This window comes from Heterocephalus glaber, unplaced genomic scaffold, assembly GCF_053883595.1.
Source record: "Heterocephalus glaber isolate CG9 unplaced genomic scaffold, H.glaber_assembly_v1.0 deba00000347, whole genome shotgun sequence".
NCBI classification, from domain to species: Eukaryota; Metazoa; Chordata; class Mammalia; order Rodentia; family Bathyergidae; genus Heterocephalus; species Heterocephalus glaber.
In genome coordinates, this window is record NW_028258143.1 from 49494959 (window position 1) to 49514817 (window position 19859).

General features: G+C 39.5%; 2 protein-coding genes across 11 annotated transcripts in view; one reads left to right on the plus strand and one right to left on the minus strand.

Moving 5' to 3' along the window:
* Positions 1–2560, minus strand: part of Fastkd1 (FAST kinase domains 1) — a 41605-nt gene extending 39045 nt beyond the window's left edge. For 2 of the 6 annotated variants that reach the window (XM_087199991.1, XM_087199984.1), the window contains exon 1: positions 2432–2559. The gene's annotated coding sequence lies outside the window, so the exon portion shown is untranslated. Of the gene's footprint in view, positions 1–2431 lie in introns of all 6 variants that reach the window. The other 4 variants (XM_087200000.1, XM_087199981.1, XM_013076964.3 and 1 more) reach the window with 4 other exon arrangements.
* Ppig (peptidylprolyl isomerase G) overlaps positions 1–19859 on the plus strand; it is a 61454-nt gene that overhangs the window by 764 nt on the left and 40831 nt on the right. The window contains exon 1 of one of the 5 annotated variants that reach the window (XM_004857628.4): positions 1629–1812. The exons of 1 other annotated variant lie outside the window; for it this stretch is intronic. The gene's annotated coding sequence lies outside the window, so the exon portion shown is untranslated. Of the gene's footprint in view, positions 1–1628; positions 1813–1896; positions 2190–19859 lie in introns of those variants that run through there. 3 more of the 5 variants (XM_087200027.1, XM_004857630.4, XM_004857632.4) reach the window with 3 other exon arrangements.

Here is a 19859-nt window from a genome sequence, read left to right on the forward strand (position 1 = left end):
CTCAAAAAAAAAAAAGGATGGTGATGTAGCTCAGTGGTAAGCACTTACATACCATGCATAAGGCTTCAGGTTCAATTCTCAGCACTAAAAAAAAAAAAAAATACCTGAAAACAAGAGTACATCTACATAATTTCATTTATATAAGGTTCAAAACTGGGCAAAACTCATACCTGTAGGCAGGACTGAAAGCTGTAAGCCAGCCTGGACAATTTAGGATAGCCTGCCTCAAAATAGAATATAAAAGGGCTGAATATGTAGCTCAGTGGAAGAGCACCCCTGGGTTCAATTCCACAGTACTGCAAAATACATAAATAAATTAATTAATTAATCAATATACACTGCTGCTGAAACTCAGAAGTTCTTTGGTGGGGGTGGGTAGTAGAATTAAGAAGGAACATAAAGGAGGCTTCTAGGATGTTGATACTACTCTTGCTCTATGTCTTAGTCTAGTAGAAGTTATACCTGTATGTTCACTTAGTAAAGATGTATTGAACTATGTTCATGATTTAACAATATTTGTTAAATTTTAATTTGAAATCTTACCTTTAAAAAGGCATTTAACGTCTAAGATAACCAAACCACTATTTGAAAACCCAGAATTTGATGACTAAAAATATTTTTTGTGCAAATAACTATCTCTTAATGGTATTCTGTTAATTTTCCACAGAAATAGCTTTCTATCTTTTTTCTGGGTACATTCCAAGGACCCAGCACCTTACAATTGTGATTGGTCTTGTGATTTAGTTCTTTCTCATCAATGGAATTACATCCAAAGTGGCATATGCAACTTCTGAATTTAGGTTTTGAGACATTGCTTATTTCCTCTTTCCACTAGCTGAAAACCAAAGCAACATACTGTAATCATTCAATGACAAGACCCCGGAGTATGTTGGAATAACATAATGGAAAGAACTAAAGTCTCTGAATAACAACATAAGCAGAGCTGCCCTTTCAACTGTCTGAGACCTCTAAGATCTATTATGTAAGAAAGAAATCCTTTAAAGCCATAGTATCATTGGACATTACACTATTTCCTCTTAATGAACAGCATCTTTCTTGACACAATACATCCATGTCAAATCAATTTGGGAAAGCATGGGATTTCACAGACCAATCACATTTCAACATACAGTACTAAATATAATCGATGAATATGTGAGAATTAAAAACAAAAACATTAATGCCCTCTGTAATTCTCTCTTTTCTCAAAGAATACTTTGTTGATGACTGGTTTTTTAGACTTTGTATTGTAGGGCTTACTAAAAGCTGAAATTACGAGCTCCTTCAATAGACGGTCCTTCAAAATACCCTGACATGAGCATCCATATATGTTTATTAAACGAATCACTTTATTTCAGGAACGATATGGCACTCTTCTTTTTCTCCAGGTACGAGGGATTGATCCCAGAGTCTTCGAATTGATGTACACCCTCTGCCTATTGATTGACTGACTGATCGTCAAAATCTTACTAAATTGCCCCGGCTGGGTTCACACTTGAGATCCTTCTACCCCCTACCTGGCACGATATGACATTCCGATGGGTACAAAATGCCCAGTCAACTCAGAGAAAGCAGTAAACTAACTAAACTAGTAACCTAAATCCTTTACTTCCAAGGAGGGAGCGGTGACCCAAACCAGGGACTGCTGGGAGACTCCGTTACGCACTTCCGGAGCGACACTTTCCCTCCACGCCATGACTGGACTGTGGGGGAGGGAGTCTGTTAGTGGGCTTTAGCGCCTTTTCTGACGGCGGTAGATTTGAAGCGCTTTGAAGGACCGGGCCCAGCGAAGAGGATATTGTGGTGGCACAGGTACGTGGCGCGAGGCCCGTGCTGATTTGGTGGCGTCATTTGCTGCAGTCCCGGTGCGAGAGCGGGAAGGGCCAGAGGAGAGGGGCGGAGCTGGCGCGTCAGGCTGAGTTGAGTTAACAGCCTTTCCCTAGGTATAGTTGGACTGCTTGGGCGCACAGGGGGGCCCCGAGGCCAAAGGAACTGCCTTGGCAGCAGCAGGCGGCCTCCAGCCCAGCCTGGGGCCTAGGAAACGGCTCTTCCTCCGCCAGCCCCCGCCCTCCTCACTCGGGCGCGCACCTCGCTCCCTGACGCATTTTGCCGCACAAGCTGTAATATGGCGGCAGCGACGGCGGCCTGAACTCTGGGGATCTAGGCCGATTTTTTGATGCTTCAGAACCGTAAGACTGAGCACCGTAGCGGGGATGGTTGGGATGGCTGATGGGGAAGGAGGGCAACCTGATGTCCTGCCAAGTTAGGGTCAGAGAGGGCGGAGAAGAATCTGAATCACAGGAATTAAAATTGGGTACAATTTTTCCTGCCCTGACCTTTTCCTCTCAGAGGACGTCGACTTTCGTGCATACTTAAGTGTAATAGGGCACATCGTCAAACATTCTTGTAAAAGTCAAGTCCAGAGCCTTACCTTAGGTCTTTCGAAGTTTTCCCGTGTTTTCGAGGAGCTGCGAGCGGCACAGGCCTGGTAGGACGACGATACTCTTTCAGAGGAAGGTTTCAGTGCTTCGTATGCCTTAAAGAAAAATGAACTAATTTGGCCATCTTTGTTCTTTTTAAGGCGCAAAGTTTTAAGTATGCCGGCAAGGAGAATGCCTAGTCGTTCTGGAAACGTTATAAAAGCACCATTTTGTGCATTGAATTTCTTTCTACAAAAGTACATTACATGCAGCACTAAGTTTTTCCAGTAGTGATCACAAATAGGTCTCAGGAACAACTAGATGTTTTGGGAATTTGTAGGGCCGCTATTAACTTTCAGAAGCTAAATCCAAAAAGGAGAAAAATACATTTGTTTACATTATTTCCATTTTGTGGCCGAAGGTGGTCATTAATTGCTAGTTTGTTACAGCGACTGGGGAGGTGGGAGTGAACATTTTTTAAGTTTTGAAGACAGATAACTAAAAAGGCTGCTTCTCTGTTTCATGTTTTTCATATACTTGAAACTTTACCTGTTTAGCATCCCCTCATTTGAACTGTTTGGAATGGAATTATTTTTGTAGCAATTTACATACCTCTCTGTCTTAAACAGAAGTCATTGGGCATTGATTACCAATTTATGATTCAGGACTATTGATGCCCCAAGTTCCTATAGTGTTTTGTCTAGAGTCTTGCCGTGTGGTAACATTTCATGCTTTTGAATTGTGTGTGGTTTGCAAGGCCTTTTCTCTTTAGGCAGTTGTTAGGGTTGCCTTCCCCTCCTGGAAAGAGTGTATAAGAATTCGCATTTGGGTTTTTCTGCGACTGTCATTTTATATTCTGATCTCCATTTTGTCATCAGCTCTGGATTTGGAAAAAAAAATTTTTTTTCAGACAGGATCTCACTTTGCAGTGCAGGCTGGCCTTGGAACCCTTGGTAATCCTCCCAATGCTGTGTTTACAGGCGTGTGCCACCATTCACGGCTTATAAAAAATAAATATTTAGGTTTGTTAAAATTATTTGTAAAATCGCCTTTCAGTGACAACTTAGTTCTCCTGAGTGAAGAGCTTTTTTTGTGTTTTTTCCCCATTATTGGAGATTGAACTCAAGTTCTTGAGCATGCCAGGCAAACACTGTACCACTGAGCCACATCTCCAACTCTTTAAAATTTTTTTGTTTTGAAGCAGGGTCTTGCTAAATTGCCCAGGCTGGGCTTGAATTTAAGATCCTCCTGCCTCAACCTCCTACTGTACTGGGCTTACAAGCCTGTAGCATTGGGACTGACCTACTTTGAATTCTTTTAAGTTTTTCTGTTTGTCTTTGTTTTGTTCTTTGTTTTTCATAGTCCTCTTGATTTTTGTTTAGTTTTGTTTTGTTTTGTGTTGGTACTGGAGATCGAACCCGGGACCTTGTTGCCTGCAAGGCAGGTGGCAGAACCACTGAGCTAAATCCCCTCGGCTGTTCTTTGTTTTTTGAGACAGGATCTCACTATGTAGTCCAGGCTGGCCTCGAACTCACGGTGATCCTCTTGCCTCAGCTGCCTAAGTACTAGGATTGCAGACGTATGCCACCATGCCTGTCTTGTTTTGAATTTTTTTGTGTGGTGTGGGTTCAAGGTCTCACCATGTAGTTCAGGTTGGCCTTGAACTCACTGTTCAACCCAGGCTAGCCTCGAACTCAGGGGGATCCTCCTGCCTCAGCCTCCTGAATACTGGGATTACAGATGTGCACCACTATACTCAGGTTATTTTGAATTATTAAAGGCCTTTTTTTGTCTTGATTTCCCCCCAACCCTCATCCCATACTGGGGATTGAACTCAGGACCTTGAGCTTGCCAGGCAGACATCCATCCCCAGTGCTGTGCCTTAAAGTATGATCTTGCAGTATAGGTGGCCCGTACATGTTTTCATATTTTGCTTATTTTAAATTAGATTTTCTGTCAGCATCTATTCTTTATGCAAAGAAAATTGGTAGCTATTCATAATACCGCAGAAGGATGGACTAGTTCTGTTAGTTATAACACTATCTGCACTTCTTTAAATTGTTACCCCTTTTAAGAAATACATGTTGATTTTTTTTCCCCTATTGCTTTGCAAATAGGGTATTTCAACAAAGTCATAACATTGTCTCTTTGTAGTATACTAATGTGTTGAAATCTCCTGGCATTTATGATAGGAATGACATACTTACAGTGAAGAGCTTGTTGCAAATCTTTCTTCTACATTCTGGTATTGTGTGCACCTAAAATTTTTTATTAGCTCTAAACTTCAGTTTTTATTTTGCTCAAGTGTCAATGATCTCCTAGTTTTAGGCATTATGTGGTTGCCATATTCTTAAGCCACATTCTGTGTTTTTGTTACTATAAGGCAAAACTTGGATCTTGAAATTATAGGCAGTATTATAAATATTCAGAGGAATTTTTGATGTAAGAATTACTAGATTGAGTAACAAAGGGTTAGAATGGTGTTAGTGTATCTTTGAAAGGAGTGAGATAATAGCAGGTACAACATTAAGAGTCTTCGAATTTTCCAGTTTGTATTTGTGATGCAGTACTAAGTTGCTTCCTGCCCCTATCCAAGGGCTTCTGGCCTAGGCAACGCTGATGTTGAGCTACATCCCTAGCCCTTTTATTTTATTCTTTTTAATTTTGAGACAGAGTCTCAAGAAGTTGCCCAGGCTGGCCTCAAATTTGTGATCCTTGTGCCTCAGCCTCCTAAGTGGTTAGTATCGCAGGCTTGCATCACCACATCCCGCTCTATTACATTTTTATGTCCCTGAGATTGTATGTGTAATAAGTGTATGATATTTTTATCTAACACTGAATTTAACAAGTTATAGATTTTTCTCTTGTTAAGTTTTCTAGAGGATTTAAGAATTTCAGAAGTGCCTACACTGTTAATCAAGTTGCCACCAGCCCATTGGTTTGTGTCTGTTAGAAACAATAAAGGAAATCACAATATATGGACGAGCACAGTTGTCCTTCCTGACATCCCAGAATATTAGCTTGTTTTTATTGATTTTATTAGCAATCTGGCATTCATAAATGTACTCTTTTTGAAGCAGTCCATTCTCATTTCTCCTTTAATCTGTGTGAACTACATCCGGAATGTATCAGAAACTGGTATGATTGTCAAGGTGCTTTCTTTGAAAGTAATCTTAAAGATTTTCTATAGTCTTAATTAGTTTACGTGGTTACACTGAGAGGTGGTAATTTTGCATAAAAATCATCACCTGTAGCCAGGCACAATGGCACATGCTTGTAATTCTAGTGAGTTAGGAGATTGAGGCAGGAGGATCCCAAGTTTGAGGCCAACCTCAGCAACTTAGCAAGATCCTATCTCAAAAAATTTTTAAAAAGGATTAGGGTTGTACCTCAGTGGCAGAATGCCCCTGGGCTCTAGAGAGACCACTTTCTTCATAAAATGCATCCCAGTAGGAAAATCTAGGGAATGGGCTTGATTTCAGTGCTGGGGAATTACTAGCAGACTCTGGGAGAATTTACAAACTAAAGATAAATGTTAGTAATACCCCATGAGAGACTCACTATATATAGGGGGAAAGGTAATGGAAGAGACCAGTTCTGCTCATGCTTCCATTAACTAGCTTTAAAAAAAAAAGAAATTGGTAATGTCCTGAGCCAGGCACCGTGCTTAGTATCAAAGTTTATGGTAGTTGAAAGATTTAATGAGCCAATTCAGTGAAGGTGTATTGACCCACACCTGTAATCTGGGAACTGGAAAGGCTCAGGCAGGGGAATGGTGAGTTCAAGGCCAGAGTGGGCTACAGAATGAGACATTGTTTCAACAAAAGGAAAAAAAATTCAGTGAGTTAGAATCTTTTAACCCTTAAAAAATCAAGAGTAACATTCTCAGAGTTGAATATTAGAGAACACCATCAGGGCTGGGGATTTAGCTCAGTGGCAAGACCCTGCCATGGCTGCCTCACAGTGCAAGGTCCTGAAGCAGATCAGAACTGACTGTTGAAAATTCCAAATAACTATTGAATGTAACAAAGTCACCACCTTTTTCCTGAATTACAAATACCATGGCATTTATCATATTTAATAATTGGTTCCCTGTATCCTTGTAGTCTTTCCCGGCATCCTTCAGTAAGGTTATTGTAGTGAGTATGGCAATTATTTTCTGTGTACCTCTTACTGATATTTTTGAAATGTATTTGTTGCATAAGTTTAGAAATATTTGCATTTAATAATATAAAATGTTATTACTTTATTGACAAAGTGACTGGTTAATGATAAACATTAAAAACTTCATATAATCATTTGCATAGAAAAAAGTAGACTATAATGAAAGTATGAAAAAGTTGCTTTTAGAATTTTGTGCATTTTCATATGACCTGTTTATTTATTTTGTGGAACTTGTTATTGAAACTAGGGCCTTTGCACTAAGCTGTATCCCGGGCCCTTTTTATTTTTTATTTTGAGGCATTCTTGCCAGGTTGCAAACTTTTGATCCTCCTTGCCTCAGCCTTTCAGAATGCTAGAATTAAAGGTGTAGACCACCTTGCCAGCTTTTATGAACTAGTTTTTTAAATGAGCTCTTGACTATTTCATTAAAAAGGTATTTTCATTATGAAAAAAGTAGATGAAATTCAGTATCACATATTCAGATTTGTGAAGAGTCAGATGGGATGAGTTCATGAGGTCAGAGGAGATGACAAATGGTAATAGTTGTTAGGCAATAGTGGGAACTAGGTCAAACCATAACATACATACTTTATTTTATGGGAGCAGGCTACACTGATTGCTATACAGAAATGGAGCACAATGCTAGTATGATCATTTTGTTTCAAGGAAAATTCAAATCTGGATAGTACGGATATAACTGCAGCTCATTCAGACCAGATAAATGCTGTGGCTGCAGGGTGTGGTGGTACATGCCTGCCTGTAATCCCAGCACTCTGGAGGTTGAGGTAAGATCGCCACAAGTCCAAGGCCAGATAGCCTGGGCTATTTAGTGAGACTCCATCTCAAAAAAAAAAAAGCCATGGCTAACAAATCACCCATAGATGACTACTCTGAAAGGTTTGGTTATATTCTAGTATTTTTAGATAATTTATGAATTATTTTATTGTAAAAAAAAAATTTTTTTTGTGGTACTATTTTTGTCTCTTGGTCTTTTTTTTTCCCCTATGCTGCGAGTCAAACCCAGGGCCTTGTACATGTAAGCATTATACCATGGAGATACACCCGTAGCCCATCTTTTCTGTATTGGGGGGTGGGTGGGTTTGAGACAGGGTCTGGCTATGTATGTAGTCCAGGCTGGCCTTGAACTCAGTATGTAGCCCAGGCTATTCTTTTTTTTTTTTTTGTACCAGGGATGGAACTCAGGACCTTGTGCTTGCAAGGCAGGTGGCGGAACCACTGAGCTAAATCCCCGGCCCCAGACTGTTCTTAAATTCAGTGATCTTCCTGCCTTAGCCTTCTGAATGCTGGGATTATAAGTGTGCTTCACCAAATCCAGCTCACCAAGATTGATTGATTGATTGATTGATTTGGAGCATGGTTTCACTAAGTAGTTTAGGCTGGTCTTGAACTCACTGTGGAGCCCAGGCTGGCCTCAAATTTGTGGCAATCCTTCTGCCTCAGTCTCTTGAGTGCTGGGATATAGGCATGCACCACCACAACCAGTGATTATTTTTAATAAGAGCATTTTCTAAATAATTAATCCTTGCAAGCGTTGCTTTCATATGATATTTTGTTGAACCAAATACCAAAATTTAAATGGTTTTTGTAATACTGAGTAGGTTGCTTCTGACATGTTATGTGTTTCTAAGAAGAGCACTAAGGTCACCAACTTCATACATGAACATTTTCTAAATTTAGGATAGTTCCTGTTGACTTTTCTTCCATACTGAGAATTGAACCCAGGGCCTCCTGCTTGCTAGGCAAGCCCTTTCATTGAGCTATATCCTCAACTCTTTTTGTTATTTTTTAATTTTTGAAATAGAGTCTTGCTAAATTGCTCAGACTGGGCTCGAACTTTTGATCCTCCTGCCTCAACCTCCCAGAGTGCTGGGATTACAGGGATGTACCACTATACCCAGATTGTTAGTTTCTTATGACAGTCGCAGCAGTTCAGTTTTATTGGTTCAGAGTTAAAACATTTAGGAATTTCCAGTATTAGGTTTCCAAAGGAGTTGTATAGGGTCATAAAAGTCTTATAAATTCCTCTTTTTCTCCATTTGGACGTATAGTAGATAGCCTTTTAAAAGGTCTTTGCCATTGATAAACAAAATATCTCATTTTGTTAGTATTCTAAAATACATGTTTTCTGATTAGTATCTGCTGAAAATAGGGATATACTGTGTAAGAAATTAGTCTTAAACCCATGATCCAAAAATAATCATTGTTACTATTTTGGTGTAATTGCAGTTTTAGTCATTACTGTTTATTTTATTAGGTGACTTGCTTTTTCACCTAATAAGAATATCTCAAGCACAAATGGTCTCCAGTAATTTTTCAGTTTTATACATTTTTCTCTTCCTTTTTAAATTTCAAGTTTTATTTGTTTTTAAAATAACTTTTGTAGGTAATGTCTTTGTGTGGTTATAAAGTTGAAAAGATACGTGAAGTTATAAAGTGCAAAGACTTCTTTTTCCTAGCTGCCCCTTTTTTTCCTACCAGATACCTCCGTATTAAATACATACTTTTTTTTTGCTTCTTTGAAAAATAGACAAAGAAAACATATCTTGTTTTTTCCTTACCTTTTCTTTCTTTCTTTTTTTTAAATCGAGGAGATAGCAGTACCTAAGCAGCTATCCCCTCCTCATCTCCCCGCCTGCTCTGTGTGAGTGCCCAAGAGTGCATTTTACTGGAGAATGAACCCATGCCCTTAAACATGCTAGGTTAAGTTATCTACTGCTGAGATACCTGCTCAGACCTCTTGAAACAGGGTCTTGCTAAGTTGCCCGGACTGACCTTGAATTTTGTGATCTTTCTGCTTTGATTTCCTGAGCAGCTGGCATTACAGGCATGTGTTTATCATGCCTGGTTCTTTTTTAAGCTTTGTAAATTGTATGTATATACTATGATTTGTGTAACCTATACATGAACATTGTGTATTGTGATTAGGTAATCTTTCCTTCCTTGACGGACAGTTAGATTTTTGGTTTTTGGGTTTTTTTGAGATGGGATGTTGCTATGTACAGTCTAGGCTGGCTTTTGAACTCGATAATCCTGCCTCTGCCTCTGAAGTGCTGGGATCACAGGCATGTGCCATCATGCCTGGCAAGGACAGTTAAGATTTATAGCCTTTTAGTACTGCAGATGATGATGCATTGAGTAACTTGTACATAACCTTATTTTTAAATTGTGTGGGAATATACATAAAACATTTCTAGAGGTGGTGTTATGGAGTCAAACGTATTTGGTGCATCTGTAGTATTGGCAGAGGATTATTTTGTTTACCCCTTTACTAGAAGCAGCAAAGCATGAGACTACTACTTCTTAGTTTTGTCAGTCTAATAGGTGAAAATGTATCTATCTATCTATCTCTCTCTCTCTCTATATATATATATATATTTTTTTTTTTTTTTGGTACCGGTGATCGAACTCCGGTCCTTGTGCTTGCGCAGCAGGCGGTGAAACCACTGACCTAAATCCCCAGCCCTGTATCTATATAATTTTAATATGTGAGAATATGATTTCTACTGGCTAGGTAATCTGTTTCATGGGATTATCATTTTTAAACTAATCCCTATTAATATATCCCTTTGTTGTTTTTAAAAATTGTACTAGTATGGAAAATTCTGCAGTGACAGTTCCTGTATAGTATATGAGGTTTTTTGGTTTTGATTTTTTGAGACAGGGTCTCACTTTGCAGTGCAGGCTGGCTTTGAACTCAATGTAGGCCAGGCTGGCCTCAAACTCACAGTGATCCTCTGGCTTCAGCCTCCCAAGTGCTGGGATTATAGCGTGTGCCACTACAGCTGACCAATATATGAGTTTTTTGAAGCAATGCTAATTTTTTATTATAACCACAGTATAAAGTAAATATCACAAATTCATACTGATATAAATCAAATAAATCAAGGGGAGAAGGCACAAGTCTTTCAGTAGAATTCTAATAAGTGGAGAAGGACTAATAAAAATAGAAAATCACTATTAGGTCAGCAGCAAAGTAATCTTGGTTGCAGGCAAGAACATCAGTGGATACCAAAACTAGTAGATGAAAGCATGACCAGAAACAGAATGTTGTATAGTCTTGAAGGAGCTCCCACATGTATTTGTTAATTACAAAGAAAAAACAAGTAACCTTACAAAAGGAGAAGCCTGGCAGATGCTGCTTTCACCAAGTGATTAAATATAATACTACCAGTAATAAGATGTACTAATGTGTACTTCAAGATGTGCTGAAAAAGCCCAACATCACTTCTGTGGTATGCTTCCCAAAACATACAAGCTCAATTTATCATGAGAAAAGCAGGTGGACTCACGCTGAGAGATATTCTTCAAATAATTGACCTGTATTTTTATTTATTTATTTATTTAAACACCCCCCCACCCCCATACCGGGGATCGAACTTGGGTCCTTGCACTTGCACAGCAGGTGGCAAAACCACTGAGCTAAATCCCCAGGCCCTAACCTGTATTTTTAAAAAGTATTAGTGTCCCTGTAGGTAAAGAAGAAAAACTGAGAAATTGTCACAGGTTGGAGGAGATTAGAAATATGAAAACTGGGCCAGGAATTTAGCTCAGTGGTTCTGCCGCCTGCCTTCCAAGTGCAAGGTCCCCAGTTTGATCCCTGGCACCAAAAAAAAAAAGAAAAAATATGAAAACTAAATACAATATGGGATTTGGGTCCAGTGAAAGGAAATTAGCAGGATGAACCAGGATTTAGCTCAGTGGTTCCACCGCCTATCTCACAAGCATGAGGTCCTGAGTTCAATCCCCGGTACCAAAAAAAAAGGAAATTAGCAAGAAAACTAGAGAAATTAGAATATGAGCTTCATAGATTCGTCAGTTGTTTCAGTGTTAATTTGCTGGTTTTAATAATTTCACTGTTTTGCATTTACAAATATACACTGTGTGATGTAAATACACAGCACATGTCCACATTTTAAAAAAAGTATTATAGTAAAAAGACACATTGCCATTTAATCCTCTCAAAATACTTTCTCTTGCTTGGAGTACACTTATCCCATCTTCTTGCCACTTTCTGAAGCAGTTCTGGAGGTTCTCGTGAATGTATTTAGTTGTGCTGTCCTGGCTGCCTTGATGACCTGAGTTGATTCAATATGCTTACCTTTCATGGCCATTTTTGCCTTTAGGGAAGAGCCAGAAGTCACAAGCTGCTAGATCTGGTGAATAAAGTGAATGAGGGCACAAACTCGTGTTTTCCAAGCCTGCCTTTCCATTGGATGGCACCTGTCAGCCTGTTTCTAACACACCTGGTAAAGATGCTTGTGAAGAACAACTTTCAGAACTGCTTCAGAAAGTGACTGGAATTATGGGATAAGTGTTTTGCAGGGAGAGTATTTTTTTTAAGAAGTGATAATTTTTAATCTTTAGCTTGATTTAAACATTGCTTTTAGTATGATGGCAATGCCAGCTGTGCAGAAAGGGATCTGGAGAGATGTTCATGGCAGCACACACCTGTGGCTGTTCAGTTCTGGATGCTCCAGAGCAGCCAATATTGCTTCATCAAACACATTCTTCAGGCCTTTCTGTGTGAGTGCAGAACACTCCACATACATGACGGTCTTCGGATCTCCAGCCAGCTTGTCAGCAGTCTCTGGAGTGATAGGTTTCTGTTTGTTCCTGGCAAGTTTCTCAGTAGTAGAGGAGTGTGTTGGTTACTTCTCTTCCATTGCTGAGACAAAATAACTGGCACCAAAAGTTAAAGGGAAAGGGGTTTGTTTGGCTTACAGTTTGTAGAGGTTCCAGTACATAATTGGCTGGCTCCGAGGCTGGGATGGCAAACAAGCATTGCAGAGGAGAAACAACATGGCACACACAAGGGAGCAAAGGCAACAAGAGGGTTTAACAGCATCTTTCTGCCCCTTTTATCTTATTCAGACTGGAGGATTGGCGGGGGGTGCCAAACTAATCACTCACACGAAGTGGTTTAGTAATCACATGCCTTTAACCCCAGCATCACACATTCCAGATTCAACTACCTCTGAAAAAGAAAGTCCCATCTCATCCCATGAGGCTTTAAGGTAACATCTAAACACAAGCCATAACATTCTGCCCCTGGCTCCTGCAAAGACTCATGCATATCCCTTTATACAAAAAAGCATTTAGTGCATCTCTAAGAGTTGACAAAGTCCTAATAGTTTCATCATTGCTGAAAAGTCCAAATCCAGAGTCTCCTCTGAGATTTAAGGTAAACTCTTAGCTGCATGCCCCTGTACAAATGAAAGTCAAACACTTCCAACATTCAGTGGCACAAGATAGACATTACCATTCCAAAAGGTACAAATAGGCGGGATACAGAGGAATGGGACCAACAGGAGTCCAGAATCCAGCAGGGCAGACATTAAATCCCACAGTTCCACTTCCAGCATCCCTGGCAATCTGTGGCAAGTTGTGAACTTCAAATGGGTTTGGAGGCTCTGCCCCTGTGGCACTGAGGGTGGTTGTACGCCTCATGGCTTCTCTCTTGGTATGGCTCTGCTTCCTCCTTTCAGGTTACCTCAGATGATCCAGGCTCCTTGCCTCTCCAAACCTCTGGGGTCTCCACAGCACCTTTGGCTTCATACTCACAGCTTCACACACTGCTCTCTCAGGGGCACACTGCCTGGCCTCCCAGGCCTTCTTCTGAAATCTGGATAGAAGCCTTCCTGACCCCACAACTCTCCCATTTTGCATGTGCCTAAAACCAGTGCCACGTGAATGATACCAAGGCCACCTGCCAACTGGAGCAGTAGTAGCCAGTCTTCCCTCTCTCTTGGCTGTAGGGATCCAGTGCCTATGAACTAAATCCAGAGGAACAACCTCCCTAGGCCTCTACCACTCTGGAACCCAGTGCTCTGGGGCTTTCTTCTCAAAGTAAAATCTTTCACCATTACAACTCTGAGACTCCAAAGGGTGGAGTCCTGCTGCTTTCTGTGATGCCCTCTGGCCATCTTTTCTATTCTCCTGTTCTTTCTTAGCAATCAAGAGCTGTACTCTTATCTTTGCAATCCATAGCTTTACTGGAGCATCCTTTCTGGCAAAATTAAAAACATTTTAAGTCATTCTGCTGGGCTCTTTGCTCTTGATTCTCAACATAGATCTGGCTAAAACCCCCCAACAGTAGCCATGCCCCCACCTCAGTATTTGACTGCCTTGAAATTTCTTCTGCAAGATTAGTCTGCCGCTTTTTTTTTTTTCTTATTTTAATCTTGAAATGGGATTTTGATAAATTTCCAAGGTGGGGCCCAAACTTTCAAACCTCTTGCCTCAGCCTCCTGAATACCTGGGATTACAGGTGTGCACCACCATGCTTGGCTTACCTTTGTGTGTTTGTTTCATACATAGACCCTCTGGTAGTGATTCTCAAAGTTGGAGGCAGAGAAACATTGAGAATTCTTTGGTTGACTCTTGATATGTAATAGGGCCGGGGCTGTATAATGTCTTAGTATCCCCATTCCTATGCATTGTTCTACAGTAAGGAAATTAATACATTGACCTATTTGTTTAAAATGTTTTCTAGTTTCTTTCATTTTCTTTTTCTTCTCCCTTTCTTTTCCTTTCTTTCATAGGGTGGTGGTTTTGGTGGGGATTAAACCCAGGACTTGCACAATGAGCTACATCCCCAGCTCTTTTTATGTTTTTTATTGTGCATCTGGGTCTTACTAAGTTACCCAGGCTGGGTTTGAACTTGTAATTCTCCTGCCTCAACTCCCACAGCCTAACTTCCTTTAGACAAATACAGATAAATTTTGCATGAGTTCAAATATTTTTATTTCCATTATTTACTTCAGTTTTAGTAAATCTAAAATATTATTTAATACTTAGAGTTTATATAAATATTCATACATTTTTTGATCCATTTGGAGGGGATTCACAATTTTGTGAAAAGAAAAATCATTTTCTAAGTTCTTCTAGACCTAAATTTTAAAATTTAAAAAGAAAAATTTAAAACAATTTTTTTCAAGAGATGGGGGCTAAAGATGTAGCTCAGCGATAGAACACTTGCCTAACATGCCAGAGGCCCTAGTTCCATCCTAAGCACAGAAAAAAAAAAATGACAGAATATCACTGTGTTGCCCAGGCTGGCCCTAATTCCTAGGCTCCAGTCATCCTGTATCAGCCTCCCAAGTAACTAGAACTACAGGCATGTGCCACCACATCCAGGTTAAAGAGTAGTGATCGTAAAAGTGAGATAGTTTTTTTTTTAACGTGTTAAAATTTGTCTTTTTTTCTTTGGTACTGGGGATCAAACTCGGGACCTTGCACTTGTGAGGCAAGTGGAACCACAGAGCTAAATCCCCGGCCCTGTGTCTTTTTTTTAAAGACAAGGTTTCACTGTGTAGTTCACAGTGAAATCACTATGTGGCCCAGGCTGTCCTTGAACTCACTGTGATCCTCCTGCCTCAGCCTTCCAAGTGCTGAGATTATAGGCATGTACCACCATACCTGGCTTTAAATGCGCATTTAAAAGTTTCTTTTATAAGTCTGTTTTATAAAACCTGAGAAATTGAAAAACTGAAAAAAAATCACCTGTAACCTATACACCTAGAGGTAGAGTCTTCATATATTTTCATGAATTTCTGTTGTTGTTGTTGTTTGGAGACAGGGTCTCACTGTGTAGTTCAGGCAGATCTTGAACTCACTGTGTAGCCCATCCTCTTGCCTCAGCCTCCTCCCTGAGTGCTGGGATTACAGATATGCACACCGTGCCCAGCTTTGTTTTCCTGTTAACTAATTTTAAGTTGGGAAACTATTACATGAACATAGTATCATTGGAAGAAATTCAAACCTGTAGTAGTTAAAGCTAAATATACTATTGGCTTTTCTCTCTAATCTCTATCACCTTTGCAGAGATACTGCTTAGTGTTATATTCCAAAGACCTTTTTCTTTATCAGAACTAAGGTGTTGGACTGAGGATTTAGCTCAGTGGTGCCACTGCCTGCCTCCCAAGCACAAGGTCCCGAGTTCCATCCCCAGTACCAAAAAAAAAAAAAGTATTATTTTATGGTATCAAAAAAGTACTTTTGTGCATCCTTGGGGGAGGTCAACTAAACAACATGTTTTCAAACAGTTATTTTCAATTAAACAGTAGGATGGTGTAAGAAAGACTTTGTGGTGCTGGGAATAAAATCCCAGTCCTCAAGCATACCATGTAAGAACTTTACTCTTTAAACTGCTCTGTAGTGTTAAATCATGTGTATATATCATTTTTATTTTAACTAGTCTCCCATAAGAGATATTTTGGAAGTTTCCATTTCTTTATTATTTCTGTCTGCCTGCCTGCTTTTCCTTCCTTCTTTCCTTCCTTCCTTTTCTCCTCCTCCTCCTCCTCCATTTCTTCTCTCCTTCCTCCTCCTTCCTCATTCTTTTTTTGTGGTTTTTGTTTGTTTTTAGTCAGTCATGCTATGTACTTCAGGCTGGTCTTGTACTTTGCATGAGCCCGGGCTGGTCTCAGACTTAGAGCAGTCCTCCTGCCCCAGCTTCCTCAGTGTTTGCATTACAGGCATGCACCGCCACACCTGGGACAATGTTGTATCCCTATCCTCTCAAATTTATTCATTCACTTGGTGAATACTGATTTCCTGCCATATGCTAAGCACTGTTTGTAGCATTAGGAATTAGGAGGGGAGCAAGGCTTGAAAGCTGTGTCAGACCATGAAGCTTGTATTCTCGTGAGAAGAGATAGATTTTAAAAACTTGAATTTATTTATTATAAAGTACCAATTAGCAATGAGTGCTGGGAAGAAACATAAAACAGAACAAGAGGATATTAAGTGTTAGAGAATGGGGTTTACTTTTTTTTGTAGAGTGGCATGGTCGGTCTCCAAACAGGTGATATTTCAATGGTGAATTAAATCAGAGATGATTGTATGAAGATCTGGTGTCAAAAAGCCTTCCACTCACAGGGAACAACAAATGCAGAGGTCATTAGGAGAGAGTGGGGGGTGGTGTTTGAAGAACAGCAAGAATGACAATGTAGCTGAAGCAAAGTGCAGGAAAACAGAGGTGAGGTTGTACAGATCAGTAGATGCTAATAATACTTCTGTTGGGCAGTACTAGTTCAGACTCCTAGAATTTGTGCTAAGACATTTCAGTTAATTGATGGTAAGGACATTTTTAGGAAGGGTAATGAAACAAGCTTCATATTTTAAATGAGTAAAACCAAAGAAGCCATTTGGAAGGCTCTTGTAATAGTTCAGATATTAATGGTAGTGAAGAGTATTTGGGAAAACTTTGGAGCCAGAGTCATCTGCTTCCTAGTGGTTTGGATAATGGAGCCATCTACTTGCCAAAGGTTTGGATAATGGGGTGTGAGGGGAGTGAAACAAAGATACTGTAGTTCCAAGTTTTCAGTCTTTGTTTGGACATGGATAGTATTTACTGAGCACTTGGAATGAGGGTAGGAGAATAAAGAGTTTTATTTTTAATTTTGTTTGTTTGTTGAGACAGGGTCTTGATATGTAGTTCAGGCTGGCCTTGAACTCACAGGGTTGGATCCTCCTGCCTCAGCCTCCCAAGTGCTGGGATTGCAGGAACCATGCCCCGCCATATTTTTAACAAGCAAATCTTTTATTGAAATACAATAATATAATGAAAAGTACATTGCGGTTAGATAACTGTAGATGTTTGTATGGAGAAAAACGTAAATAATTAAATTTCACTTTCTCTTTCCTCAAAGTAGATATTCTAAGAGGGCCTGTAAAAATTATTTTGATGATAAAAGATGATCACATAATAAGTATTTATTTAATGTTTTTCTTTAAAATAGGACACTTTACTTGTATTTGTAGATTCAGAGTATCCCCGTCCAGATGTTCATGAAAGTTGTTTTTTTTTTTCTTTTTTTTTTGGTACCGGGGATTGAACTCGGGTCCTTGCGCTTGCGAGGCAGGTGGCAGAACCACTGAGCTAAATCCCCGGCCCCCCTCATACTATACATACATATGTATATATGTATAGCATATATATGTATAGCATATATACATATGTATAGCAATTGAATATTAGGCACATAAAATAGTGCAACCAAGTTGGTGGAATACTAATATTGCTAGTTTTTTTATTTTTAAAGTTTTTTTATTAGTATATGCATGCGGTACATAATGATTACATTCATCATGGGGAGTTGATACATACCCAAAACACATCTTAATTTTTCTCTGCCGCTAGCTTTTTTTCTCCTTAAGCAAATCTATGTCTAATATGCTGGAACATTGAAAGGTATGCTTTCTAGCTTTGTTTTATATAAAGCAAAATTCCATTATTCATTATATTTGTTAGAAATTTAAAATGGAGGAAGTTACAAGAAAATGTTATTTTTTTCACGTAGTAATTTCAAAAATGAATGTCACAACACTTGGGCTGAATTTGAGTACAACATAATCTTGTATATAATTTACTCCTTAATTCATATAATCAGCATTAAACAAATGGATAAATAAATGTAATTTGTATTTTTCAAATCATTGGTAATTTGGGCCAAGGGTTATTGTCATTCCCTTCTCTCTTGCCTTTGTCCCATCCCTGGCTTCCCCTATGTTAAGGATCTTAACCTTGGTCTTAGTGCTGGGCAAGTGCTGTATCACTGAGCTTGTGTTTTTGGAGTGTGTAGGGATAGCGTAAGGATAGATCTGTGAACCTACACAGTGATAAAATTGTGTAGAACTAGCTGGGCATGGTGGCGCATACCTGTAATCCCAGCACTCGGGAGGCTGAGTCAGGAGATAACTGTGAGTTCAAGGCCAGCCGGGCTACATAGACCATGTCTTCAAAAAACAAACAAAGAAGCAAATTGTGTAGAGCTAGATGAGTATTAGTAAAACTGGGAAAATGTGAATTAAGATAGGTGGATTATATCAGCATCAGTTGTGCTATTACAATAACAATTTTGGGAAATGTTCTCACCAGGATTATGTCAGCTTTGTTTATTATAATGAAATACTTGAAGTGAGGTAATTGTAGAAGAAAAAGCTTTATTTTGACCCACATTTTTGGAAATCCCAGTCCAAGATTTCGGGGGTCAGTTTACTTTGGGCCTTTGACAAGGCAGCACATCATGGCAGGAGTGTGAATGGCAGAAAAATACATCCATAAAAAAAGAAAAATACGCGGGCTAGGGATTTAGCTCAGTGGTTTTGCTGCCAGCTGCGCAAGTGCAAGGACTCAAGTTAGATCCCCGGTACCAAAAAGAAAAAAAAAAGAAAAATACATCCACGTCAGGAAGCAAAGGAAAAAAGACTGGGGCTCCACGATTCTTTCCCACTAGACCTGTCTTATTTACTTTCTCATTGCCGAGACAAAATAGCCAACACCCAAAGTTAAAGAAAGAAAAGTTTATATAAGCTCACGGTTTATAGAGCCAGTCCATAATCAGCCCCAAGATAGGGTAGCATAGCAGATAAGCATCATAGAGGAGAAGTAGTTCATGGCAGACCAAAAGTAGCAAAGCAAGCAGGGAACCTTATCACTACCTTTCTGCCCCTTTTATCCAGACTAGTGAGATTAGGGTGGTGGCAAACCAATCAGTGGACTGATTTAGTAATCACATACCCTTACATCATACATTCTAGATTCAGCCACCTCTGAAAAAGCCTTATGACTCCATGAGGCTTTGGGGGCACATTTAGACCCCAAACCGTAGCTAGGCCTTTCCCCCTATTGGTTCTACTGTCTTCCAGTAGTACCAGCTTGGGGCCAAGTCTATGGACTTTTGGGAAACACTTAACCAAACCATACCAAGGAGAAACTGTAAAATGCACACTGGATCTACCTATCTTATTTCCTATACTGCATGGGAATCTGTATTATAGCTCTCTTAGTAAAGAATTTAAATTAAGGGTGGCTCAGTGGTAGAGCATGTGCTTAGCCATGGGGAGGTCTCTGGTTCAGTACTAGCATTAGAAAAAAAGAAATGATAAGGGGAAGAATGTATTCTGGTTAGAGAATATAAATCAGAGTTTCACTGGACCTAAAATAGCATGTACTTTTTGCTGACCCACCAGCTTAGTTAGGTATGATAATTTTCATAAAAGCATGTCCACTGCAGAAGTATCTTCTGAGTAGATGAAATTGTCACTTTTATAATGTGTCAGTTTGGATGCTATTTATACTTACTGCTTTATCTGCACTTCGCCTTACTCTGTTGTCTTCCACCAAGTATAACAATTCAGTATTTTAAATCTTTCATATAATTGCCTTATCAGAAAAATGTCTATGAAATAATAGGGTATCTGCTATGTAGATGAAGAATGTTACACTGTACTTGCCACTCAGGACCCTGA